The 13081-nt window shown below is 38.9% G+C and overlaps 1 protein-coding gene across 1 annotated transcript in view; it reads right to left on the reverse strand.

Moving 5' to 3' along the window:
* Nucleotides 1-1023: 1023 nt before the first annotated feature.
* APTX (aprataxin) overlaps nucleotides 1024-13081 on the reverse strand; it is a 36442-nt gene continuing 24384 nt past the window's right edge. The window contains exon 8 of the mRNA XM_040631499.1: nucleotides 1024-1159. The gene's annotated coding sequence lies outside the window, so the exon portion shown is untranslated. The remainder of the gene's footprint in view (nucleotides 1160-13081) is intronic.

Raw genomic sequence — 13081 nt, forward strand, 5'->3', positions numbered from 1 at the left:
AAAGGATTAAAAGGATGAAGCACAAAGACCAAGTCAACTAAAAGCAGCAATCCTTCCAATGCCAGCATCCCACACAATGCAAGACCTAGAAGGGGTGACACTAGGCAGCAGAGAAATGGGAGGGTGTTGAGTACGAAAAGGACCAAGATTCTACAGTGAAGAAAACAGAGATCATCTGTCTCATCCTCACAGGAGCGTCCAACAAGCTCGGCTAGGTGAAATGGAAGTAGAGAAGAGAAAGGAGGAGGAATGGGGAGGAAAAAAAGAAAAAGAATGAAGAATAAAGAAATTCTGCAAAACTATGGTAACTAAAATTGAGGTGTGAGTTTAGTAAGAAAACTGGAATAGGGAGCCCATAACAGACTTGCGTACGTAGTAAAATTTAGTTCACCATAAATGTGGTGCTTCAAGTGAATGAGAATGAAGGCTAGTTTAAAATGAGTTGGAGTTAATTAAATAAAATTTGAAAAAATAAAGATAGACCCCTATGTCACACTAGACCAAAATTTAAATACCAGATATAATGAAGACCTAAAGTAAAAAAAAACCAAAGTATAAAAGTACCAAAAGAAAATATGAGAACATATGGGTAAGGAAGGTCTACTTAACCAAAATGTGAAATCCAGAAACAAGGAATTTTTTTTACAAAAGGAATGCATGTTTCGGCTACCTAATAATTTTAACCTCTGTATCATGAAAGATAGCATAAACAAAATTAAAAGATTAAAAGATCTAAATTTGTAAAATATTTGCAATGTAAGTAAAAAATAAGAAAGAGAAAGGCAACTCAGTTTTTTTCATATGCAAAAGAACGTTGGCAGACTGTAGAGACTGTTCAATATCTCCAATTTTCATTCTGTGCTGCTTCTGTAATAATAAAAATTTTAATTGGACATGGATTTGCCCAAAATAAAGGTTGTATTTCACAGCCTCCCTTAAAGCTTGGTCACCTGTGGCTTGTGACTGAATTCTGGCCATGGTAATACAAAAAGACTCACGGAGGAGATTCCAGGAAACTTCTTCAGAGAGCGATATGTGAGTCCTTAATTCCCTTCATCATCTTTTCCTCCATCCTCCTGCCCAGAACACAGATGCTTCCATCTTAGACTTGAGGTCAAGGTGAGGAGTTGGATTTGAACAGAAAGGAGTTCCCTTTATCCTGTGGAAGAAAGTCAAGAATGGTATGCATGTAGATAAGTGGCAGTGAGGGGATAGAAAGTTGAGCAAGATAATGCTTCACAGCCTCATTTTGTTTGATGAAGCAGGAGAAAACCTACCTAAGAGTAAGGGAAGTGAGAACTTAAGGAGAGTGGTTTTAACACAGCACTATTGCTGAAGACAATGAAGAAGGAACCTGAAAACAGCAATGCCACAGAATGAAAGGAGAGCCCAGCAAGAAATTAAGGCCATAAATGTGTAGTGGAACGAATTTGCAAGGTTTATTATAAGGTCTACTGATTTTTTCCCCCTAACCTTGATTAGCTAATCTTTTTTTTAAGATTTTTATTTATTTATTTATTTATTTATTTATTTATTTATTTATTTATTCATGTATTTATTCATTTATTTGAGAGAATGCACATGCATGCAGTGAAGCAGAGGGAGAGGGACAAGCAGACTCTGTGCTAAGCATGGAGCCCAACACGGGGCTTGATCTCACAATTCTGAGATCGTGACCTGAGCAGAAATCAAGAGCTGGAGGCTTAACCGACTAAGCCACCCAGGTGCCCCTGATCAGTAATGTGAAAATAGGAGCAAAGAAAGGAAATGGGCATCAAACTAGGGTTGGGACATAGTACAGTGGGTTTGGCATAGAAGTAAAAGGGGTATTTGTGGGAGAATATTTTAGATGATCAAACATGAGGTTCATGGAGAAGAAAGCAAGCCTAAGATGGGGCTACTAAACTGGGAGGAAGTGGAAGGACCAAGGAATTGAAAATCTAGACAATGGTAAAAAAGAGTGAAACTGAAGACAGAGGGGAAATGAAGCTATGGAAAAGGTGGAGGCTGGAGTCAGATATCAGGATACTTGAGTTTTACTTGAATATTCTAAAATGAAGATGTTCTAGAAGAAGACAAGTTTCAGAATATGACCATGCAAAAGACAGGAAAAGTGTAACACAGTGGTAAGGAGCATGGACTTTGAGTCAGGAAGAATTTCTGTTACTAGTTTTATTATATATCTTCATTTACCTTTGGTTTCTTCAGCACACCTGTTCATTAGACTGTTGTGAGGATTAAAAGAAATTTTAATTTCTTTGGACTAAAGAGCTTTGTTCAGTGCCCAGCACATACTAAGCTCTCAATAACTGATAGTTTAAAAAAAAAAAAAAAGGAGGGGCGCCTGGGTGGCACAGCGGTTGAGCGTCTGCCTTCGGCTCAGGGCGTGATCCCAGCGTTATGGGATCGAGCCCCACATCAGGCTCCTCCGCTATGAGCCTGCTTCTTCCTCTCCCACTCCCCCTGCTTGTGTTCCCTCTCTCGCTGGCTGTCTCTATCTCTGTCAAATAAATAAATAAAATCTTTAAAAAAAAAAAAAAAGGAGAAAAAACACATACATGCCCTATTATTCTGTCTACCACTACTTAAGATGCACAACACAGGGGCACCTGGGTGGCTCAGTCAGTTAAGTGTCTGACTCCTGGTTTCAACTCAGGTCATGATCTCAGAGTCCTGAGATCAAGCCTGGCATCCAGCTCTGTGCTCAGCATGGAGTCTGCTTGAGATTCTTTCCCCTTCCCACTCCATCCCCCTCTGCTCCTCCCCACCCACCCACTTGTGCACTCACGCTCTCTCCCAAATAAATAAATAAATAAATAAAATCCTTAAAAAAAAAAAAAAGAAGATGCACAACACATCATTGGGTGGAAAAATGTAATACCTGTAATACTGATGCTAATTTTGCCTATGGGCAGCAAACTTTTCAAATTGTACGCAAATGCCTAATAAGAACAAGTGAAAAGCCTAATGCGGTTATATGCTCTTCCTTTCCCTTGATTGTAAACGTCTAAGGAAAAAAAAGAATGTCTAAGAAAGTGAGTACACACAATAGTGACTGGTATTCCAGCAATTAACAATTAACTGTCAGCAATTACAGCAAAAATTCAACCCCATCAACTAAGCCAACATTTTGAAAAGAGGAAAGAAAATTTTTAAATGAAAGATATTTTAAATGAAAAAGAACCTACTTCCAGATAACAAGTAAAAAATAATCGTAAGTAAACAAACCAAAGAGCCAGTGTGCTTAGAGTTAGCAGGATTATTCTTGGTAAAGCTGGAAAGGACTTCAGAGTTGCCCAGTGCAGTCAACATGTTCACTGTCAGAAAGCTTTCCCTACTCCATATGCCCTTATCACTCCTCCCTCCCTCTTTAAATTATCACCTGAAGTGTGGGAAATGTATACCTGTACAGGTATAAATAAACCAATTCAGCAGAAGCCCTTACAGTGCAGTTGGAGAACAGGTATAACCCAGGTCATGGGCTAAAGGAATGACTGCAGACTTGTTATCTGTTAGTTATGTTTGAGGGTATATGGTTTGTTCTGTGATAATACCAAAATCCATTTAACTCAAATGGCTTTAGACCACACAGCTATAGGGGAATACCTGCTGTTCTGTGCCTAGCACATAGTAGATACTCAACAAATATTAAGATCCATTTGTTTATTTATGTAGCCAACATTTATTGAGTCCCTAATATGTCCCAAACATTATTCTAGACATCAGAAATAGAGCAAACACATTTTTAAATGTATGTATTTTGGTGTTGTATTATGAAAGTAATATATGATATTGCAAAAAGTAAAACAATACAAAGACATATCAAAATTTTCTTTGTGGTCAAATATGGGATCAACTATTTTAAGTGTTCCATGGGCATATGGGGAAAAAAGTGTTTCTTCTCTATTCAAAGGAAGTAAGGTCTTTCTCCTTTTTTTCCCCAAGATTTTATTTATTTACTTGTCAGAGAGAGAGAGGGAGAGAGCACAAGCAGGAAAAGTGGCAGGAGAGAGAAGCAGGCTCCCTGCTGAGCAAGGAGCCCAATGCAGGACTCGATCCCAGGACCCTGTGATCACAACCCTCATGAGCCGAAGGCAAATGCTTAACCCACTGAGCCACCCAGGTATCCCGTAAGGTCTTCCTCCTATATTCAAGAGTGCATGTGCACACATGGGTGTATGAGCACATGTGCACAAAATTTACTTATTACATTGTTCAATTCCTATATGTCCTTACTTATTTTTTTAACTACTGGAGATGTCCAATTTTATTACGCACATACTAAAATCTATTATAATCATTTTATTAATCTCACTAGTCAATGAAAATTAAGATTAAAGAATCATACAACAATGAATTGAGATGCAAGAGCTAAAGTAATCCCCTTTGTTAAATACCACATGAATCAGAAAAACATTAAATGAATTATTAATAGAATGTCTATAGCTAAATACATTGTGGATTAAATGATAAGACTTTTTTCCTCACAAAAATCTTTTTTCTGTTGATGTCAAATTAAATACCTCAAACACAAGAACTACATATCAGATCATTTACCTCTTCTGTGAGTCATAATTATTCCCGTTGGCTCATTTTTAATGTTGGCTCCTGTATGGTTGAAAATGACTGTGCAATTAGGTAATTCTGTTAAAAGGACAAAAATTAGGTTTTTCTCTCAAGCAACAGAAGCCATATGAATTCAGTGATGAGAAACTAAAAAGCAATTCAGAAACACTTTAAATATAATACAAAGTCCTATTAGGCTAGCCCACAAACATGATTATGAGCAAAGAACCTGCCTGCACTGTTCACCTTTAAAGGTCCTTTGCTTTTCTTTTGGACAACTCCTCTTCAGGTTTTAAATAAGGAGAGATAATGTGCAAAATACAATTGTGTTATGTGTACAGAGTAGCCCCATCCAGAAAGCAATGAGCCACAGAAGGAGATGCCCTGCTGACCATCTTTGCCATTAGGCACATTGGTTTAAAGCCTCAGAGGTTTTGTGAGGATAGAACAGAGAGAAAACCTTCCCATAAGAAAGAACTCAGAGGGTGGATACTATGAAAATGACAAGTGTCTATAATTATACAAAATGTTCACTTTTCATATAGGCACAACAAATGAGTTCATCTGTACCTGGCCAAATGACAGGGAGTTTAATCTTGAAGTTGACCATAGCTCTAAACACTTGTGAAGTGAATTCACCTAAAATCTTCACTTATCAGATTATTGTCCCACTTTAAAACTTAATAGTTTATTAATTAATGTAGAAACTACTGCTGCAAGCTCTTATCTTTAGAAGAGGGACTAAGTTATTTTTCTTGAAATTCTTCTGCATTAAAAACTTGTTTTTGTCAAGGACGTCTTATTTGGTCCTAGGGTATATTTGGCATCTACCAAAATGAATCTTTTCTTAAGACTGCTCATTGTTGTATAGCTCCTTATGTCAGCAAACAAGAGTCCCTATGAGTAGATTGAACCAATTCCACCATTAAGTTTCCTTTGAAAACAGCTCTTAGCCATAATCATCATAGTTATTTAGTGACCATCCACCAAGTGCTCTACCCTCATTATTTCATTTAATACTCTCAGTAACCCTGCAGGGTAGATGGTATTACAGCTGCTTTTATGAAGGGAACTAAAGAAAGAATAACATAACGTGTCCCAGGCAACCGAGTTACTGCCTTCACCTCAGCCAGGCTTGGTCATTCTCAATTTGCCTGCTAACACACCTTGACTAAAATTCAAGGCTCAGGAATCAGTTTAAGGGAGATGTAATATGTGGATACAGGAGGGGGCACCTGGACGTGAGGGAAGAGCTCTGTCTTCTGATTATCCAGTCCCCCACCCCCACCTTAATCTGTGTCAGAACCATGCGGAGTTGTAGATTCCGCAGCCAAAGTGAAACTAAAGCCACCTACCCCATAGCCTTACTGCCAAGGCTGGTGACTGGTACAAATGGAACCTCAGTACAGTTTATTTAGTGCCTCTATACCCAGCAGACCATATTACCTAGGCCCCAGCAGAAATGGGGGAAAAAATCTCATCTTGAAGGGACCAGTTTCTGTTTCTCATGGCAAACCTAGCATGGGAATTCCTTTTGTCCCAAAGACCTCCCTCACTGCTCACCCACATGCCTTGGCAGCCTGACGCTCTCTATGCCCATCTCCCTTTCACAAATGAGTTGCCATCTTTTTCTTAAAAAGTAGATGCCACTCTGGTGTTCCTGACACCACCAGTAACCAAAAAGCAAACTCTGCCATTATAGAACACTGTGCTCAGCAGGTCAGCCAGGATCCTGGAAATGCAAACTGGAGTTTCAAAAAGATGAGAAGATTCCTGGAGGATTTCGTGGTGTTTTGGAGAGTGCCTCTGGGCAGATCGCACACTGTGACAAGTTCTTTCCAAATTTTGACAATTCACTCACACCTCCTACAAAGAACTGACTTTTCACACTTAACTATCCATGGTAGCTGCCCTTGTTCATTTTCCCCCAAATCTTGAAAAGAGTTTGGGATTATGATACCAAGACAAACGTTCCCATTCCATGGTGCCTGTGAACTGACAAGCAGGCACAGACAGGAGGTAAGGGAACTCCACTGACGGTTACACTGGAGTTGGAAACAGTTTGGCACATCCAGCCCAGGGAATGCATCCCACCCCTCCCACCCCACAGGTATCAGAGGAAGAAAAACAAATAGTTGGACAGGAAGTAGAAGTCTCATACTGTAGTCGAAATTGCATGGCCTTCTGCTAGTCGAAATTGCATGGCCTTCTGCTAGCAGTTTGATGCTTTTCCCTCGAAATTCTTTTCTTTAATCAAAGATTCTCATTACAGGGAAGGAGAAATTGGGAGAGAAGGAAGAAAGAGAAACTTCATATAAAAAAATTACCCCATCAGGTAATGCTTAAAAATCCTTTAACTAGATATTCACATGAAAACAATAATAAATGAATCTAGACACAGACTTTACACCTTTCACAAAAAAATTAATTCAAAGCAGATCATAGACCTAAACATAAAATACAGAACTATAAAACTCCTAGAAGACAACATGAGATAAAATCTAGGTGACCTTGGGTTTGGTGATGACTTTATAATACCAAAGGCATAATCCATGGGGAAAAAAAAGTTGCACTTCATTAAAACTAAAAATCCTTTAACTGGGGACAAATTTGTTGTACAAATAAAGTTGAAATGCAAATTCCTATCTTGAAAAGATAATGTTGAAGTTTAAAATCATACTAAATAGGGGAGCCTGGGTGGCTCAGTTGGTTAAGCATCTGACTCTTGGTCTCAGCTCAAGTCTTGATCTCAGGGTCATGAGTTCAAGCCCCACACTGGGTCCCATGCTGGGCATGGAGAATACTAAATAAATAAATAAATAAATAAATAAATAAATAAAATCGTACTGAATATAAAAGACTAATGGGGGCACCTGTCTGGTTCAGTTGGTAGAGCATTATGACTCTTGATCTAGGCATTATGAGTTTGAGCCCCATGCTGGGTGTACGGATTACTTACTTTAAAAGATTTTTAAAATCTTTTAAAAAATTTTTAAATAAACAAATAAAATAAAAGACTAATGGCAGATCCTTGCCCGGGTCATATTGTTTCATGGTTGTGGTGCAGGTAAGGAGAAAAGAGATGAGAACACCCTAACACAATTACTCATTCATAAGAAAATAGGAAGAAAAAAGTATTTGTGAAACATATAATGAACAAAACCTTATCCTAGGGATAACATGTCATTTCCACTTCACTATCTTGAACATATGCCTTTTTTGAAAGACATAAGGAAACCTCATGGTTCAGGTGTTGAAATCAGATTAAATATTTCCTTGTTATCAACAGCCAAGGCCACCTCCATAAGTCTCTGGTTCAACCCAGCATTCAATTCACAGTCTCACATATTTTCGCTATTTTAAAAATTCAATTAATAAAAAGAAAAGAGATGTTTTAATATTAATGTATAAGAACTCAGTATTTGACTCAAAAAATTAGGAAAAAATAAAGAGAAAAGAAATAAGGCAAAAACATTATTTAAAAAATCACAAAAGTAAAAAATCCAAGAATTACTCTTTCGAAAAATAACAATAAATTCAAGGAAACATCTAGCAAATGTAATCAAGAAAAGAAATACACAATGCAAAACATGAGAAATGAAATTAAGAACAGAATTCAAAATTTCAAAAAAAAAAAAAGTGAAGTATATAATCTTTGCTCACATCTATCAAAAACCATTAAGGAGATCCAGTTCCTATCCAGACAGAAAAACCCTTCTCCAAATTCCCCTTTTCTCTTCTGCAGTTTTCCAGACCACTCCAAAGCTCCCACTTCCCAAATGCCTCAAAGTCTTCTCCAAATGTTTATCTCATGTATCGTTTTTCATATTTTTCCACCCCCCCCTACCATGTAGGGTTATCATGTGGAAGTCAGATCACCTTTCCCATTACTTGAATTCTCTACCACAAAGAATATCCTGGGAACTGATCCAGCAAGCCAAACTCCTAACCATTCTCCCCCTGATTTGCAGGTCTCATTTGCTCCCCATTCTTCTCCTGGTACTTTATATTAGAAGTCTGGGTTCCAGGCCACAAAGCTTTCACACATAAATCAATCTATAGAACTCACCCCCATCTCCATCCATCAAAAATGTTTCCTGCAGTCCAACCAACATCGAAAGAGTAGCCCTCAGGGGTGCCTGGGTAGCTCAGTTGGTTAAGTGTCTCCCTTCAGCTCAGGTCATGATCCCAGGATCCTGGGACTGAGCCCTGCATCAGGCTCCCTGCTCAGTGGGGAGCCTGCTTCTCCCTCTCCCACCTGCTTGTGTTCTCCATCTCACTATCTCTCTCTCTAATAAACAAATGAAAGAAAGAAAGAAAGAAAGAAAGAAAGAAAGAAAGAAAGAAAGAAAGAAAGAAAGAAACCCTCAAGATCCAGGAGATTCATTCCAAGAACTCAAGGATGGTTCAATATTGGAATTTAATAGAACATGCCACATCAACATAACACTCAAGAGAAATTATGGGACCTAAGTGACTGCTGAAAGACATTTGCAAATACAATTAGGAAGTTGCTAGGACAACAATTTTGAACAAAATGTAGTGGATGTCTCCGTGAAAGAGACACAGATTAAGGCTGGGAGCAAACAGAGAAAATCTACTTTTCTAGATCTAGTAACAGCGAAATCAGATCCTTCATTTGTGTCACCCTTAGGCCCAACTGAACCTGTTATGGCTTGGAATTTGGCCTTGCAGGATGTCTTTCTGCCTCTAAAGGGCTGGAGAACTGATATGACTTGTTAAAATTATTAGCCATTTTTTGTTTTATCAGCTATTAATATAAGTAACTGAATATTGACTGCATTTCCTTGTGATCTATTACTTTAAATATAAAATCTGGGGTTTTTTCACATTCGCAAATATATATTCACTGTAGCTAATTAGAAATCTACACAATATAACAAAATTTAAATTACTTACCTTCTCACCATCCAAAGCCAACCACTAATTAACATTTTAGTATATTTTCTCCAACATGAATTTGGGAATATAAACACACTTGGTGTTTAATAAGGACATAAGCTTGTCACTGATGTTGTAACAATCATTTCTGTGTCCCAAACCCCTCAATGGGACATCAGAGGCTACTAGACTAAAAAGAGTTTTAACAGAGTCTCAGGGCAAGAGATTAAACATTTATCTACCCAAAGCACCAAGGGCATTAGATGCCCTCCCATGGTAATAGAGTGACTTTCTCTGTGTGGTTTGGAAAAAAAGCCCTACCAGATGGTTCAAAATAATCAGGGCCTACGGAATGCATGCCAGTTAAGAACCTCTGTCCTAGGAAATTCATGGATAATTGATTTGTTGAAAATGTTTGGAGAGAGGGTACATAGCTTTCACCAAATTCTCTGAATCTGTGACTCCTTCAAAATGTCAGAAGTCCTGGCTTGTAAAATTGTTTCCAACTCTAATATTCTGGCATTATTTGAGGCTGGGGCATTTATTCTGCCTGCTTAGAAGCTGAAGTCTTAGAAGAGCTGGAGGACGGAAGTGAAGCTGGGTTCATATATCACAAGGAGGTTTTGAGGGAAGCTGACCCATGGAAAATGCACACATACCCCTTTGCCGTCTCTCGTATCATTTGTCTTGCTTTCACAGTGCTTTCTCTAACATCAAACCATCAGAGACTTAATAACTATGTTAATGTAAAAATAGCACCACTTTTCAAGGATATGCCCAGAAATGTCTGCTCCCAGTACTACTCCCAGTTATACTTGTGATGAGAACAAGAGTTACTAATCTTGGGGTCAAATTAAGAAATGGGAGGAAATGAGCTATCATATTTTCAAGGCCTACCATGCATTTGACATACTTCAACACCCTCATCTGATAAATTTCAGACTCAGCTCTCAACCCTGGCTAACTTCAGAGCCAAACAGCCTCCCCTTAACAATCATGTGTTTTGTATTCTTACCTATACCCTGGTTTTCTCTCAAACTTCTATCTTGATTAGGACATCAGTTAAACACACATAAGCCTTATTTTAAAAAAAACTTACATATTTTATTTTGAAGCATTGATTCTGAAACATAAAAGAATTGTGTGAAACTAAGTTTTGGATTAGAAAACAGATTAATAATTTATTGTTCAAATGCTGCCATCTGGTGGCCAAAGATAGTAACCAAAAAAACAGACCTCTGCTTGAAAAGATAGGGAAAACCCCAACAGCCCTAATCACCTGGTTTGCTAGCAAAGATTAAAATCTGGACTGTTAGGTAGGAAAATATTATCTAGAACATTACATGAGAAAATATTAACCTGTTTATGTTCCCCTAATTCTGATCCATATGAGATACTCTGTCCATAAACAATGGCAACAAGAGGTTTATTAAAATGTTTCTAAAAGCCAAAGATGCAGCCTCACCAAACGCACTTGACAGTTAAATTCAGCTGCAACCGAGAGTTCTGTTTTCTTTATGCTTTCAATGAAACACGAGGTTTCATTCACTCAATAAAATATTATTGGGATCCTATTATGTTCCAGGTATGCTGAATTGCATTGAGTACTTGATGGAGAACCAAAAAACAGCATCTGTTCTAAAGAACTTCATGGTCTGGTGAAAAAAAATGGGTCCCCAGCCTATAAGGTTTGGCATCTGTACAGTACCTTGGCCTCAGCCTCAGAGGTAAGTATAGGCTAAAAGCTCCTGCTTGCAGGGTGCACCTTTTTCTCGTTCACATTATCAGGACTTACAGTCTATCAGCTTCTCAGACAGATAATTCAGATAAGTATACCTAATAGGGTCTCTTCCCTAATGCCTGACCAGCCGGAGGGATCACTTTTAGTATTTGACCTATTTCCTACCCTTGCTCTGTCATGAACATTTTCTCTTTCCCGGGTTCTTGAAAGCAAAAATAAGTTTCTGTTCCCTAGTCACTTGACAATTCTCTAGGTATTTAGTAACCTACAGAATAATTGTGATAGTGAAATTGCTGTCCATAGTGGATAAGAATCCAGCTGCTCAACTGGCTTTTCAGGCATCCTTCCAAGTCCTCTCCTCTGCCCTAGCCCTGACCTCCTATCTCCAGAATCCAGCCAAGGAAAGAGCAGCAAAGGCTAACGGTCTACTGGTGCACCACGACATGGAGATGCCCTAGGACCCTGGCAACTCCAACCAGCATTTTAAGAGTATTTCCCATAGTTTCTGGGGAAATTTCTACCAAAAGGCCCTAGGCCAATAACTAATCATTAAATTTGGAAATATAATCCAATTTTTCTTCCAGTCAAGGCAAACAATACAGGTCAGTAGTGGGGGCAGTGGATTGTGTCAACTTCTCAACTTGTAGCTGCCATAAGTCCAGGACAGTTTGCCTCCTTTTCAGTCTTAGATCCCATGGCAATAGCGTGGGATGAAAGGAGCTCCCAGCATATGGGAATGATGTGTGCAGTCCACATTAGTGGTAAACAACTATTGTTTTGCAAACTGCTCCTCCCTCATCCATGAAATTCTAGTGTGACTCTCCACTCCTCACCTCAAGATGGTCCTGTTACTTGAGATGGCCAGAGTATGCCATCCACCGAAGAGACACAGTGATTAGTCTAGAGATGATTATGTGACCTAAGCAAAGAAGTCAGGGTGCTTTCTGTGCTTTGGCAGAAATGTGGAGGAGTGAGGGGTAGAGAGGATTGAGCTCTCTCACTCTGAGGCCCGAAGCTGTTTGTGCTGCCCCCCTGGAGAGTCGCAACACAGGAAAGCAGAACTAAGAGATGGAAAGGGAGCCTAATGGTATCATTTAAGCCCCTAGATTCAGCTATGCTCTTTGCCTCCCCCATGGACCCAAAATCAGCATAAAGTAGAGAAAATGAAGACTTCTTTAAAAACTTACTTTACAGGTTAATGCATGAGTGCAAAGAATTCCTTGCACTTTAGAAAGCTCATCTGACAATTTCAGTCTTAGGGGGAAAAAGACCTTGAGGACAGAGCAATGGGAGCTAACCAGCTGAAGACTGAGGACTCGAATCTTACAGGAACTTTAAATATAATTTAATCCAAGGCCCTAGTTTTAAATATGAGAAGCCAAGGCTCGAAGGGGAAAAGGGCTTGCTTGAGAGAATATTCACTGAGGCTTTACAGATCAGATAAGGTTAGAGTTTGGCAAAGGAGACTAGGATTGTGTGCTGGACTACCCCAGTGCCTGGCCCTTTCATGTTCATGCTTGTTTAATCCTCAACCTGGGAGGTACATATTTTAGTTCCATTTGACAGATGATGAAATTGAGGCCAGAGAGGTTAAATGACTACCCTAGTGCCACACATCTAACACGGAACAGAGCTGAGCCTCAAATATAAACCTAAGGTGATTTTATTTTCTACTCAACATTTACATGAAAAAAAAATTATGAGGCAAGACAGAAGCAAGTGGGACTTAGGAGAGCAGCTTATTCTCAAATAAGATGTCAGTGTCTACAGTGCCTGGCTGGCTTAATCGGTAGAGCATGGGACTCTTTATCTTGGGGTTGTGAGTTTGAGTCCACGTTGGGGACAGAGTTTACTTAAAAAAAATTTTTTTTT

Source organism: Ursus maritimus, unplaced genomic scaffold (assembly GCF_017311325.1).
Source record: "Ursus maritimus isolate PB19 unplaced genomic scaffold, ASM1731132v1 scaffold_17, whole genome shotgun sequence".
Classification (NCBI taxonomy): Eukaryota; Metazoa; Chordata; class Mammalia; order Carnivora; family Ursidae; genus Ursus; species Ursus maritimus.